Source organism: Pinus tabuliformis, chromosome J, assembly GCF_031772625.1.
Source record: "Pinus tabuliformis cultivar Carrire ecotype Pingquan chromosome J, CPIR1, whole genome shotgun sequence".
NCBI classification, from domain to species: domain Eukaryota; kingdom Viridiplantae; phylum Streptophyta; class Pinopsida; order Pinales; family Pinaceae; genus Pinus; species Pinus tabuliformis.
In genome coordinates, this window is record NC_142295.1 from 342,626,266 (window position 1) to 342,641,909 (window position 15,644).

At 38.0% G+C, this 15,644-nt stretch overlaps 1 pseudogene; it reads left to right on the forward strand.

Moving 5' to 3' along the window:
* The first annotated feature begins 4,988 nt into the window (after positions 1 to 4,988).
* Positions 4,989 to 5,971, forward strand: LOC149227136 (uncharacterized; annotated as a pseudogene).
* The last annotated feature ends 9,673 nt before the right edge of the window (positions 5,972 to 15,644 follow it).

The following is a 15,644-nucleotide window of genomic DNA, read 5'->3' on the forward strand; positions in this document are numbered from 1 at the left end:
TTCAATGGCTGATTTCTTGCAGGAAGGAGAAATGACTAGGTAGCTTATGGGAACACTTATTACATGAAATGACATGAATTACATAAAAGACAAAAAATATGAATCAACTAAAATACTCTGTTTTCATCTCAAAAACATGTTTTTGAGATGAAAATTACATCAGTGAAATAAGATCTTTGTACAATAACCATGATTTACTACCAATCAATCTTTTTTTATTGGTTTTCCTCATACCTTTGTTGCCCTTTATTTACACTGAAACTATGCTTTTGACCTTGGAAATGAACCTTAAGACCTAATGGAAACATGACTGCCTTAACTCTAAAAATAACATAACTGAAACCATAACTGAATAAAAGATCGAGATGGGTCAGCAAATGTACCTCATGAGGGAAAATTTGTTTTTCTGAGAAGAAGACAACCATCAGTGGACCATTTTGGCATGATCTAGTGGAATGATCAAAAATTTAGTATGAGACACTTAAAATGAAAATGCAAAGAGCAGATTTGATCCCTAATGGAAGTATGCATATACTAACACTAACATTGACCTTATTGGGGATGGAAGCTCCTTGGAGGTGTCAAGAACACCATAGACCAAGTGCCTAGCTGATTGGGCCAATATGGTCAAACAAATGAAAGACTGAAAAAATTTTAAAATTTTTGAAAAATGACTCGATACAAACTGAAAACTCACTCAAAATCGACTCTAGACTGACTCAAAAACCAACTAAAAACATCACAAATCATTTAAGATTTATAGCCTTCACTTCGGGCCCTAAACTCAAATGACATTGTACTTCAAATCTTGCAAGGAAAGAAAACTGGTATATACAATGACACTGAAACAACTTCAGCACGTTGCATTAGAAATAATAGTGTTTTAGGAGCCTACCATTCACTGGTCCTCCTGATCATTCTTGAACATCCATTTCCTTCAATAAAAATGCAGTATGTCCTCAATAGGCTAAGATTTTATAAGGTCCTTTCCATAGATTTTCAAACTTACCATGTTTCCCTAGTTATTCATTTCATGCATCCCATCACAGCACTACATCTTCTAGCTAAAACATTTCTGCCTTGGTTTTATGGTCATAAATTTTCTTTATCTTCTCTTGCAGCTAGAAAGTATTTTGAGAAACCTCTTCCCTTGTTTTTTGAAGGTGAATCATTTGATTGATCCAACGCTGAATATCATCTTCTTCACTGCTAGCTTCTTGCAATAATCTCATGACTGGGACTATAAGGGATGTAGGAAACATTGTATCAGTACCATAAACTAATTCAAAAGGCGAAATACCTATTGATTTCTTACTGTTCACTCTGTCGGCCCACAAAGCATTGACAAGCTTTCTATGCCAATTCTTTTTGTTTGCCTCCAACATCTTCTTAATAATGTTTACCGAGGATTTACTTGAAGACTTAGCTAGTCCATTGCCCTTCGGATAGTATGTAGTGGAATGACCCAATTTGATGTTGTAGTTGTTGCAAAACTCAACCATTTTCTTCGACTTAAACACTGTTGCATTATCTATAATAATCTTTAGAGGGAAACCAAAACGAGACAAGATATTGGACTCTAAAAACTGAATAATTACCGTGTCCATAGCTTTCCTTGTCGGAATGGCTTCAATCCATTTGGTGAAGTAATGGGTAGCTGTCAAAATCCACCTTTGTTGTGTTGATGATGTAGGATGAATTTATCCTTTGAAATCAAGCCTCCACTGATGGAAAGGCACATTGACTACAACTAGCTTCAAAGGAAGAGGAAGCAGCTTCCTTTTTCCCTGAAAAGCTTGACATTTGTGGTAGCTCATGACTTTTTTATATAAATATGAAAACAAAGATGACCAATAATACCCTACTCTCAAGATTTTATTAGTTGTTGTTTTCCAAAACAAGTGACCGCCACAATATCCTCTATGAAAATCATTCATTACCTATTGAGCTTCATTTTCAACCAAACAATTAAGAAGAACCCTTCCTAGATCTTTCCAATAGAGAGCACTATCTAAAATGCAGAGTTTTGTAGACTTCAGTTTTAGTGATCTACCTTTATTTTTTGACATTCTAGGAGGAGGAGAAAGATGTTGAAGAACATATACTATATCGAAATACCAAGGTGATTTGAGAAACATCTCTGATACCTAAATGATTGTGCCACCGTCTTCATCCTTTAACATTGCTACAATAAGATTTATGTCTAGAGCATGAAGATTCGACTCAGCCATGAGTTTTTCCAAGCCTTGACCTTTGATCAGTTTCGTGGGCTTAATATCAAGATCATACTCTAACATTGTTGCTATCCACTTACCTCTTCTTCCTTCTGAATCAGTTTGCATGAGGACATCTTTGACAACCACGTTGGGAACATATGCTATGGTATGCGAATGCAGAATGTAAACTTGAAAATCCTTCAATGCCTTTATAAGAGCTAAATCTTGTTTCTCAATGATGTTATAGTGAAGAGTGGCATCTCTGATAGTCTAACTAAAAAATGCAATGGGTTGCTCCACCTGGTCCTTCTTTTGCATCAACACCACAGCTAAAGTGTGCTTAGATGCGAATGAAAATATAATAAAATCATGAGTATAATTGAGATTGATCAAAACAAGGGCTATGGTCAAAGCAAGCTTTACCAAGTTGAAAGATTTCATGGCATCCTCAGTCCATTTCACAGTGCTATCCTTCTTCAACATATTAGTTAACTCACGCAAATGCTCAACCAAATTTGGTATAAATCTGCGTAAGAAGTTCATCTTATCGTTGAAGGCTTGGATCTCCTTTTTGTTGCGCGGAAAGTCTATTTGCTGAATTTCCTCCACCCTAGAAGGATCAATGTGAATACCATCTTTGGAAAGTATATGCCTGAGGAGCTTATCTTCCTCCATGGCAAAAGGACTCCTCTTTGGATTTAAAGAAATCCTGAACTCACTACATTTCTGAAAAACAATCCCTAGGTGGTGTAAATGCTCATCATCAAAACCAGAAAATACTGTCAAGTCATCTAAGTAAGCCACTAAGAAAACATCCTTCTTGTTAGCAAAAGCTATATCCATGGCCTATTGAAAAGTAGCCCCAGCATTCTTCAGCCCAAATGGAATCTTTGCATACTGAAAAGTCCCCCATGGTGTTGTGAAGGTAGTTTTGTCTTGGTCTTTTTCGTGCACCGAAATCTAATTGTAACCTGAGTAGCCATCTAGTAGTGACATTCGTGATGCTCCAACTACTCTTTGCAAAATATGGTCCATCTTAGGAAGAGGATAATTATCTTTCAGGGATACTTTATTTAGGTTCCAAAAATCAATGCACAACCCTATCTCTCCTGTCTCTTTTCATATCGAGACCAAATTTGAAACCTAATCAGAGAATCTAATTGAAACAATGATACTAGCTTTAAACAATCTATTTACCTCTTTCTCGATGAATGGCAACAAATTTGGGATGATCCTCCTCGACTTTTGTCTAAAGGGTTTTTGATCCAGCTTGATATGAATGGTGTGCTGAATGATGTTCTTGTCATATACTTTCAAATCTAAGTAATCCCATGCAATAACATCACAAAATTTAGAAAAGAAACTTAACATACTTAGCCTTTGACTCAGGAGATAACGTTTTTGATAACTTAACAAGCTTGGGCTGGTCCGTTGTCCCAATGTTTACATTTTCAACTCCTTTGTCAATAAGAATCAAGGTTGGTTTTCTCGCCACATCGTCTTGATCAAACAACTCCTCTAAAGGTATAAGAGCTCTAGGAATAACATTATCCTTCAACTATAAAACATCCATCTGATTTACCTCAATGTCTTGTTCATCAGAATCACAAACATCATCAGTGAAAGCATCCTTAAACTTGCCTTCATTCTGCAAAAAGGAATTAATTTCATTTTCATCCCATAAAACTTGCCAATATCTCAAATTATTGGGAACAGTAGGCCTATGTTTGACATGAATTTCAAATTTATTGCTAGAATTCTTTCAAATTTTTATATTGCTCACTGCTATAGCAAGTGAATCAACAATGATGTTTTGGATTCTCGGCACCACTGTCAATGTGTATTCTAGAAACATCTTCAAGATATCCAAGATTACGTTCCTATAAGCTCTCATCCACAGATGCTTTGCTTAATATTCTCCTTTGAGTTGTTTAATGACTAGCTCTGAATCACCGAAAATAGAAATCCCTTTCACACCCAGCTTCTTCAAAATCTTTATGTTAGTTCCAGTCTTCGCAGCCTATCACCGGTAATCAAGATGGGCTCTTACTATGTCTGGTTTTGTTAGATGTTTTTCACATGATATTCAATTCAAAACATGTCATAAGCATTTCCATTAGAAACAGCTCAAAAAAATCTTTCCAACGGTATATCACACTCCCAAAACCGGCTTTTGGATCAGAAGATATGACCAAATGAATAATTGACTCAAAAATCAACCAGTGCAGCATTTCATGTATTTAATGATCCTAAGGAAGCTAGGAGATGCCAGTGGCTGGATTGTGATAGAGAAGGAGAAAACATAGCATTTGAGGTCATAGATGTCTGTCGTGCTGCTAATCCTTATCTCAACATATGGCGAACTCGTCTCTCTGCTTTGATTGAAAGAGATATCCATGAATCTGTGCAGAGGTTGGTCCGTCCAAATCAGTTTTTTGCAGATGCAGTTGATGCCAGACAGGAAATTGATTCTAGAATTGGTGCCTCCTTCACTCGGTTTCAAACTATGCTATTGAGAGAACGAGATTATTGCAGAAGTTCTATGCCAATGCAACTAGCACCTCAGTCTCAGCATCTACAATATCTTCAAACTGGACAATCATATGGAGGTTCTTATGATGTAGGAAGGTAAATTATTACAGAATTGGCAAATATAAACAGTCACAACACACAAGTATAAACATCAAACCATGGAAGCACAAACCCTCCACTTACTCTGGTTCCTGGGAAGTGGGTTTGCAAGAAAAGTAGAACTAAAGGATGCTAGAAACTATGCAAAAGTTAATGCATGGAGCAATTCACATGAAAAAGACAGATACTGTTGATATGACTCTCACTGAATTTTCACAGGGTTACCAAACACTTGGATCAGAAAATCGTCGGAAAGCCCTCATTGCACTTGCTACCTAGTTTGGTGTTAACAAGGTTCACATTCGAGAACTTATCCAGCAATATCTCAGATTGTAGAGTGATGATCATGCTCAATAGTTTGACTTGGATGAGGAAGGGTGTGTGTCAGCTTTATATAGGATGGAGAAAAATCTGCGACATGCTTTAAAGCCATTATATATAACATTGTTTGAGCGATTGAATGCACATCCTGGTGGCTTGAAGTTCTTGGTTGATCTCCGAGTAGATGTTAATGGAGCTATTGGAGAGGAAAACATTCCATTACTGAGATCCTTGGAAAAGTTGGCAACATGGTTGAGTCCAGCTATCCTCGAACTCCATCGCATTACCTGGGATGATCCTGCATCTTTACTGGAGAAGATTGTGGCATATGAAGTTGTACATCCTATTAGCAACCTCCATGATTTGAAACGGAGATTGTGAGCAGGCCATCATTGCTTTGGGTATCTACATCCTGCCATACCAGCGTGGTCTAGCTGGAAATCAATCTTGGAAAGTTTTTAATCAAACGTTTCATTGAGCTAGTTCTACAAGAGATGCCACATGTTAAAAATGTTTGCCACAATTAGCCCTATCTCAAGCTTCATGCAGTGGCTCTTATCGAAACTAGCATCTCAATCAAAGTTTGCTCAATCTTCTTCCAAAAGTGGTACAGATTATGAGGAAGCTTTGGCTTCTGTACTTAGAGAGATTTTACTTCTCCAGAAGAGGAGAAGGCAATTATTGAAGCAACTATGGAAACTAATAAGAGTATTGGTCCCATGGAAGTATTGTTGAAGGCCAAGCTCAGCTCCAAATTCCATGCGCCCTACATCAAAAATTACAAATTTTATTTAAAAAATTGAGAGCCCAAAGGCCCAGCTCAGCTCCAAATTCCATGCACCGTGCAGCCACAACACACAAGTCAAAACCTCAAGCCAAGCCAATCTAAGGAGGTGTATAATGTGCACAACACGTCGAAATATGTTGTGAGTGGTAAGTATTATAAATAACTACATTTATTTTGCTGCTTGCATGTGGGATAAATCCCATTCAAAAAAATGTTGTCATCTATATATGTTGCGCCCTTAGACTCGTCGAAAAACATGACGGTGATCGACATGAATTGAGCGCATACTAGCTAGAGAATTTTAGTGGCAAAGAATCGTCTACAATGACCACGAAAGGGAATAATATTAGAGGTCGTGTGGGCATCTTCCAGAAGGATTTTTTTTGTTTTGGAGTGATCATCTGATACAGAGAGTCTAGGGGTGCTGCACATAGCCCTTTTGCACTGCATGTCTAGGGGCGTTGCGCGTATCCCTTTGGCGATGTGTGTAGGGCCATCCTTAGATTCCAGAGCAAGCTTGGTATATGAAACCCATTTTCTCAATATTAATTGGAGGCATTTTTCCTTGTGGAGCTAGTCTTGGGGCAATGCTTATGCGCCCATCATCTGCGAGAATCATTTCCATGATGTAAGAGCCATTACAGTGTGCCAAAGACATCATATGAAACCCATTACACTGCAAGAGACATTACGGTGAATGCCATTATATTTTGAGAGAGATTGTGTTTACACCTTGGCAACAAGACAAATGATTCCTTTATGGTCAGATTGATCATTTAGCAGCTGCAGCATGTGAAGGATAACCAAAAAGAAAACATGGAGATCTTGATGAGAAGAGTCGTGTAGCAAAGTTGGTTTGTCAAAAAGGAGAACCAGTGGTCTAATAGTCAAAATGGAATGAGTGCTCGGGAAAAACGTTAGGGAAAGCATGAAGAGGCATATGAAGCATCTCTTGTTGAGGATCTGGGTGAAGATTTCCGTTTGCCTATCAATCATAGACCGATTGAAAATCTAGATACTGACAATTTGGAGCAGGCATCTGTAGACACACAGTTAACATCCTCAAATATTGGATTCAGGCTATTGCAGAAAATGGGATGGAAAGGGAAATGGTTAAATTTGTTTAGATTTTTAGATGCCCAAAGGTCACAACAGCAACAAGAGGACTCTTGTTCTTTCCCAACCTCTGGCACAGTAAGAACTGCAACATCTCTTGCAGTGCAGGATCAGTGAAAGACATTAAAGTTTGGCTTTGCAACCAAGGCTACTCCTTCCAAGACTTCTTCAGGTGCTGCCTCCAAGAAAGCAAAAGCTATTTCCAAAGTGTCATCAGTTTTTGGGAATGACAGTGATGAAGAATCATAACTAGATGTGGCATTATTCGAATCTTTCTAGGAACTGATGGCAAGTATTTTAGCCATGAAATCAATAACATTGAGTTTTTGAAGGAGAGGTGGCAGTATTCAAAACATTCAATGAACAAATGGCAAATATTTCAGGAATCCAAGGCATCTATAGGGTGCAGGTGGAAGATGATCGATCAGCATCTCAAAAAATCCCAGATTTCCAGTGATGACACCTTCAACAATTCGACTTGTGGCAGCAAACCTATTGTTATGTTTTGATGTGATTTAATTCCTTAGTTATAAGTTTGATTTATTTTATTTGACCGCATAAAAACATATTTAGTTGGTTGTTTTTTCTATTTTAATTATTTTGATTCCTATGTTTAGGAAATCATAATTAATATGTAATAGGGTATATATAGGGTGATTTTTGAAGATGTAAGGGTTCGATTTTTGCAGCAGAGTGAGGCTGCTTTGGACTGTGTAAAGCTTCTTCTGAATATTATTTTTAATGGAGCAGTTTCTGCCCTTTAGATTTGGGATCCATCACGGTGTTTAATGTCCAACATGTGTTCCTTGTAAACTCACTTACATACTTTGTTTTTTCTGCTAATTCTTGTTACAGTATTATCTAAGGGAAGTGTAAGGAATCCATCCACGCATGATGCTGCTTTCGCAATGATTTTGTTGTTAAATGTACTAGTTATCTTTGCAGAATCCATCCTCTGTTAGATGCTCTGTTGAGTAACCCTGTGTTACGTTTTATTCTAACTCTTCCATTGTAGATCCGTCCCTTGATTGATGCCTGCAGGGCAATGATTTTTCTCCTCTTTTCTTCTCTCATTTACATTTTTAATCTGACTGAGCATTACACTTACTTTGCCCCAAGTTTGCTGGCAGAGACCAGTGTCAGCTCCATAGCCCAATGGTCCCTTCTCTTGTTGTTCTTGACCCGCAACTTTCAATCAAATCCTTATACTTCATAGCTAGCCTAAGATTCATTTATTTCAGCCACCCTCAGTTGGAAAAGAGAGAGCCCTCTCTGGTCTGGCAGGGCTAGATGCCAGATCAAAAGCTTGCTCTGTGGTTACCTCACAATTTCCTTCTCTCAGCCTTGAGGTTCATTCTAAGTGCTAACATATTGGTGTCGTTGCTAGGAAACAAGGTGACAGATCTTCTCTGGGAAAAAGTCATTCAAGTTGCAGTTCTGGTTGCTGATGGTGGACATCAGTCAGACACATGAAGGCTGAAACATTCACCTGGCGACTCCAACTCAATCCAGAGATTACAATGCTCACTGATCCGTTCATGTACTAAAATAAGATGGTAGGGTATGTATAAAACCTTGTGTTTTGTGAAGTTTTAAAAGAAGTTAGAGATCAGTTAGTGGATATTGAAATAGATGAGGTATTTTTCATTACCATGCTTCAATGTTTGAGATCTCCGAAGTTTCCTCCTAAAGGTAAAATTGGTTTCTTTGAGTTAGTTGTTGAAAAAATTGAGAAGGAGATTGAGTATTTAAATGATCAGATCCAATCATATGAATTCTGAGATCCCAAAAGGTTCTTGGAAACTCTCCCTCCTTCCAAACAAGAAACAATAGGGCTACCCGTGGATGTCTCATACTCTGCTTCATTATTAGAGCAATAGAAAGCTAATTTATAGGAACACACTCTAACATTACTTGGGACTTTGTCTAGCTAAAAAACAAGACTTCGAATCCAAATTCCAATACCCACACCATCCTTACCCAAAGCACTGTCGAAATCCATGCTCCGAAGGCTGTCTTCATCTTCCAGATGTTGGAATTCTGCTTTTGTTTCGATCTTACCTTTGCTGGTTGCTTCATTTTTTTGTTCTTCACCGACTTTCTGCTCCTGTGTAGGCTGCTTAGAAGGAATTTCTAGTTTTTTCTTTGCTTGATTAAGAACTACTCTAAAACCTTCGGAAATGTCTGGTACATCATCTATTTTTACGAACTGAATATCTACATCATTCAATCCACTATTGGTTTACAAAACAAAAGACTCTAAATTTGTATGTACAACATTTATCGGATGATTTATGGGCTTCTCTTTACAAGTGATCATATATTTCATCTTCTTTTCCCGGTATAACTTCCTCAATTGACCGAAAACAGGGATTGTAGCATAAGAGAAGTCAAGTTGTAAAGTGCCTTTGAGTTTGGCTCCCCACGATCTAGACAACAACATACCAAATCGAGGTGGTATATCAGCTACTACCACGTCCATCAAAACATTCTTGGCTAGGATTTGATCTAAGGAAACCACCAAATCTTTGATGAGACCAATGCAATGAACTCTACCAGAATCAAATGAATACAAATCATGATATTGTCAGGTGATATCCAAGCCCAACTTTTCCATGATAGCCTTGGGCATCAAATTGTGGGAAGCTTCAGAATCAAGCATAGCATTATGAAGAATATACTCATGTAGTCTAAGACTCAAATAAAAGGGTGGGACTTTGTTATCTTCTAGCTGACCTTCTATAGCTGGACCAAAAATAAGTTCAGGATGATCATCCTCAACATTCACCATGTCGGACAAAGGTTCAATTTGCAGTATTCTAGACACATGGTGATCCAGGAGGATCTTGAGACACCAAAGGAATGGATAAAGGCTTGAAATTCGAAATGGTAGAAAGGAGAATTTGATGGCATCAGTTGGGAGGGCTCGTCTTCTTGATCATGGTGGCACAAACGGTTTGTCAATCTAAGCTCGCATGCAAAAGATAGAGCTCTTCAAAGATTGGTATGGCAGAGGAAAAATGGGGTCCACAGTGCACCACATGACATCCCAGTGAGCACGTGGGACCCACATGGCAGCCCATCAAACACTGACACATGGCAGCCCTTTATTAGCCTCCTAAACCTGCACAAGGAAACATGGGATATTTTGGTTATAACTACAATTTTATATAGTTATTCAAATTAACTATATAAATAAAAACATATATTTTACCAAATAAAAAAAATAACAACCAAAATATATATATATATACATATATATAAAACCATATAATAATATGGTATATCCCATTCAACATATGGTACAAACCAACGTAACAACACAAACCATATATAGCATATGGTTATATAACAAAAGGTGGAAGGTTATAACCAACGTGTGATATGTATATACCATATATGGTAAAGGTTTGTAACCATCAAATATACGCATGCCATATAAAACACATCCCAACAAAGGTTATGGGACCAACGAATAAGGGAGGCAATACGTGGCAGCATGGTTGTAACCAATGTAAACAAGTTATAACGTATCCAATGCATAATGGTTATGCTTGGTATATGGTAAAGGAGTTGTCTATAATGCGATTTTTTGGAGATTCCGGTGATGGAATCTCGCGGAAGAAATTGAGGTTAAATCTTGATTTGTTGCAGTTAAAATGGTTTTTTAACTGCATATTTGGATTCAGCACCCTGGAAAACCCCTGGGACGCTTTGATTGTGCAGAAACTAGCTATCAAACTTGCGATTCCAATAAATTGCTGCCGGATTTTGACCGGAAAAACCCACCAGAAAAACTTCCAAAAAATCGCATTATAAACAACTGCATATGGTAAATATTGTGACAGAGATACATGAAGATACGACATGGTTGGGGGCAGCCATGTGGTGGTCCCACCGCCCACACACACATCAACGTACAACACCAGATTTCCGTAGGTTGGGGATGGGATGGGTGCGGTCCCGTGGAGTACGGGCCCACCCCCTAATAAAGTTTAAAAAAATAATATATATCAAATGTAAAGTGGTATATGATAAATATAAACCATAACCATATTATGGTTTAATCCGCCCTAAGTTATATAAACTCATTTTTTTACCATTTGCAAGGGGAGAGATCAATGGGCACAGATTTCGAGACTAGGTGGCTGAACCCTGACCACTTAGAAACACCTGCCCTAAGTTATATAACAATATGCTATATATGGTTTGTGTTGTTACGTTGGTTTGTACGATATGTTGAATGGGATATACCATATTATTATATGGTTTTTTATATATATATTTTGGTTGTTACTTTTTTGATTTTGTAAAATATATGTTTTTACTTATATAGTTAATTTGAATAAAATATATGTTTTTATTTATATAGTTAATTTGAATAACCATATAAAATTGTAGTTATAACCAAAATATCCTATGTTTCCTTGTGCAAGTTTAGGAGGTTAATAAAGGTTTGCCATGTGTCAGTGTTTGATGGGCTGTCATGTGGGTCCTACGTGTTGACTGGGATGTCATGTGGTGCACTGTGGACCTCAATTTTCCTCTGCCATACCAATCTTTGAAGAGCTTTATTTTTTGTGTACGAGCTCGGATTAACAAACCGTTCGTGCCACCGTGATCAGGAAGACGAGCCCTCTTAACTAATGTCATCAAATTCTCCTTTCCGCCATTTCGAATTTCGAGCCTTTATCCATCCCCTTGGTGTCTTGAGATCCTCCTGGATCACATGGTGTTTGTAATGGCTATTCTTAACAAGCTCGGTCAAAGAAATGGACACTTTAGCAATTTCAATTTCTAAATTAAAAGATGTGACTTTTCCTACCTCTTTGACACCGATGTTCCTCTTATCTATTTTCTCCTTCGTTGCACTATCTTTTTTCTGATTGTCTTTCTCTTTTGCAGTTGTACTTGTTGATGGATGATTTACCTTGCTAGGATTCTGATCAGCATGCTCCTTTCCTTTTTTTTGATTATTTGAGAGATCATTCTTTGACTGAACATCCTTCCTCTTTTGAATAGGACTGATCGATACATCTATGCTCCTCAAAGAATATTGTTTCTATTGTGCTCTCAAAGCATTCATGTAGCCATGCTGGTAATCATCAGATTCGATCTCCAAAACAACATCATTTGCTAAGATGTAGTCCTCATCCTTTAGAATGTCGGAACTTTCTGCATACTCCTCATCTTCGGTCAGAAATATAGGCATACCATTTGCAGTGAAGAAGTGATTTGTTTCAATTACTAGATCTTCCTCCTCTTCTTCTTCCACTCCTTGAACATAATTTTGTTGTAACGGAGTTCTGATCTATTGTTGTTGCATTGGTTGTTCCGGTGCTTTTTTCTCTCTTTGCTTGATTCAGAATTGGGGTTGCTGCTGCCCTCTAAAGTTTGGGTTCCGGATCTGTGGTTCAGGTTTGTTTGTGATGGAAAACTGGTCAACCATCCTTTCCATTGTTCGAATCAATGTATCCATTTTTACATCTGAAGTAGATGCTTCTTCTTTCACGGTCACTCTTTTCTCTGATCTCATTCTTGCTCTTTTGGCCAACAAGTTCGCTTCTACGCTCACAACATTCTTTTGCATGTCTTCTAGAGTTGTAGGATCACGTTCATGCAACTGATATGCCATATCGGCATCAAATCCATCTGGAAACTTAAGCAAAGTCAATCCCTCTGGTGGTTTGATATTTGCAAGGATAGCATTGTATACTGCATTAAATCTCACACAATAGTCTTGCACACTCTCACCAACATTTCTTTTGATGTTCTCATATTCAGACAAAATCTGAAGGGGATTCTTCTTCACCTCCCACCGATCTAGGAATTTCCTCTGGAGGACAGGTAGAGTAGTGATAGAAGCTGCCAGTAGGCCTCTGAACCATTTTCGAACTTCTCCTCCAAAACTTTGTACAAATAGCCTCATCCTCACATCTACAATTTCAACTTCATGGAGGTCAAAGAAATCATTCATCTTGTCTACGTGCTGTTGAGCTATAATAGTTTTAGTGTCATTGAAGAAAGGTATTTTGGTTTGATAATCAGGGGGCATGGCACCAGGATTTTGAGGAAAAACAAGGGGTGCATATCGGGCAGCCATAACTGGAGGTGGGGGAGGTGGTGGATTTAAAACAAGGATTGGGATATTCGGTATAATCAAAGGGGGATTAACTATAGCTTGAGTTGTGTGAACAATCTGTGAAGAAGAAGGCGAAGGATGAGAGATAACTTGAGTGGTAGTAGATGCAATGGAATTATTTCAAAAATCGAAATATGGTCGATGAATCTTATTTTGCACCCAAGTGTTTAAGTTTGAAGAGAGGTTCTGCAAATGATCAAGAGTGTGAATAAGTTGTGACCCTAATTTATTGTGTGAAAAGAAGTCTACAACAGGATTATGAAGAGATATAGAGGAGTCAACAACTGTTTGATCAATCCAACTTAAAAATTTATTGCGAAATAAACTCTGCTCAAAATTAATATCAAAGTCAATGTCTTGTAAAGTGTTTAACCTTCCTGGGAGTGAATTAACTCAAGGAATGAAATCCTCACTTGATTTTTCTCCAGCTAAACTAGATTTCTTTGCAACTTTCTTATATTTTTGCCTAATTTTATGAGGATCACTGACAATGGTCGAAGGATTCAGATCTAGATTGGACTTGGTGTACTTTTTGTAAGCCAGTATGTCTAATTTTGAAAATTAAGATATTGCTTTACAACTTTCCAATTCAACCTATGATTAAATTCTAAAACTCATCATCCACAAGCTTAAGAATTCAAATAAAACATCTTACTAGGGTGATTAATTTCTGATCTTTCGTTCCTTAGTATGGTCGGCACTATGTTAGCACCTGGATTGAACCTCAGGTTGAAGGAAGGCAATGCCAGGGTAACCACAAACCATGCTTAACCAAGTGGCTAGCCCTACTAGGCCAGGAGAGGGCTCTCTCCATAAGGATCTCAGCCAAATTAACTATATATAGAAACTGATATTAGGCTAGGTATAGTAGCACAAGGTTGGATTTGATTTTGAAGGGTTTTGCTGGATTAGGAGGAGCCAAATAGTTAGGGCAAGGAAATTAGGTCAAAATTGTAGGGTGTTCAATGGGGCAAGGTAGGCGCAACGATCAAAACCTTAGGGTTTTGATGGATGAGGTGAAAAGATAGGTGAGGAGCTAGGAAGAGCATGTAAACCTCATGGATTCTTCCTAAACTGAAGAAAACACAGACTGTGAAATGTCTACCCAAAATAGAGCATAAAAGTTATGGATTCTGCCTTTCAGACTTGTATACATTCACATAAAGAGCATGAAATGATGAAATGGAATCAATAATACATTTTAACACATGAAAACATAAGAAAAACTGAACTAAGCATCATACCACATGGATCCCAAAGAAATAGCTGCAATTTTTCATTAATCTCCTGTTGTAACTGATACAAAATGATGTCTATCAAATCCTAAGCATCCCACTGAGTCCAACCCTTTACAATGAGAAAGAAAAATAAGATATAGACATCAATTCAACCTCCTCCCATCCTCAGGGGTCGAATCCCTAAGATGAGGAACTAATCCATCAAAAGCTAAACAAGAAACTGGAATCTAGGCAACCCTAACAACTTGCCTCTAAAAGGGAGGGAACTGATTCATTTGTCCTCAAGATAACTTTTGATCTAATGAATCTACCCTCAAGTAACCAATATCCATCCTATTTACATGCCTAGTCACCATTTACATCAGTAAAAACATCATCCATGAGAGAAAACACAAAAGTTACAGTGATGGCATAGTAAAGTGAAAATTCACCATAAAATTGTCCTATGCACAGTGCCCAAGCTCCATGCGCAACACTTTTTGCAGGACCATTGTGGAGGCATTCTCGGTGTCCAAATTGAGCTCATGATAGCTCATTGGAAATCCTATCCTGTCTACTTTCCAAATCTGCCTTTATTTTCCCATTTGGAGTTGATTTGACCCCTCAAGAACTTATTCTCCCAAGACTTCTTCTATGCGCAACACCATGGTCAAAAAGAGGGTAGAAAGGTCTTTTTTTAGGTGTTTTTGACCTTTTGGCTGACCACTTTTGCTCCAAAAACTTAGAAAATGCACAGGGTGCATGTACTCATCATTGTGAATTCAAAAATTCTAACCATTCCCTGATTGGATGCCCCTAGGAAAAGAGTAGCGCCACCGCGCCAATTTTCTTGAGTAAAAACCTGCTAAGTTCTTCAAAAATGAAAAAAATGCCAAAACTTACTCAAAATTTGTGGAGAACACTACCATCAAGTGTCTGGGTCAGCCAAGGGAGATTCAGCAAGCAACCTAAGCCTATCACCCTCCTTTTCTCCTTTGAGTGCTTGTTTTAGCCTTGTCTTCATTTGCTTGAATCTTATGTTACAAATCTTGTTCTGGGTCCTGTAATGGCGAGCCATGTGCCTAATGATTTGATTTTCCCTGTTGGCACTTTGTAGTAGCTTCTCCAAATGAAAATTGACCCTGTCAAGCCATGTTTTTCTATCCTCTTCAATCTCCTTTTTAAGCCTTTGTTCTGTAGTCAAGGTGGCTGGG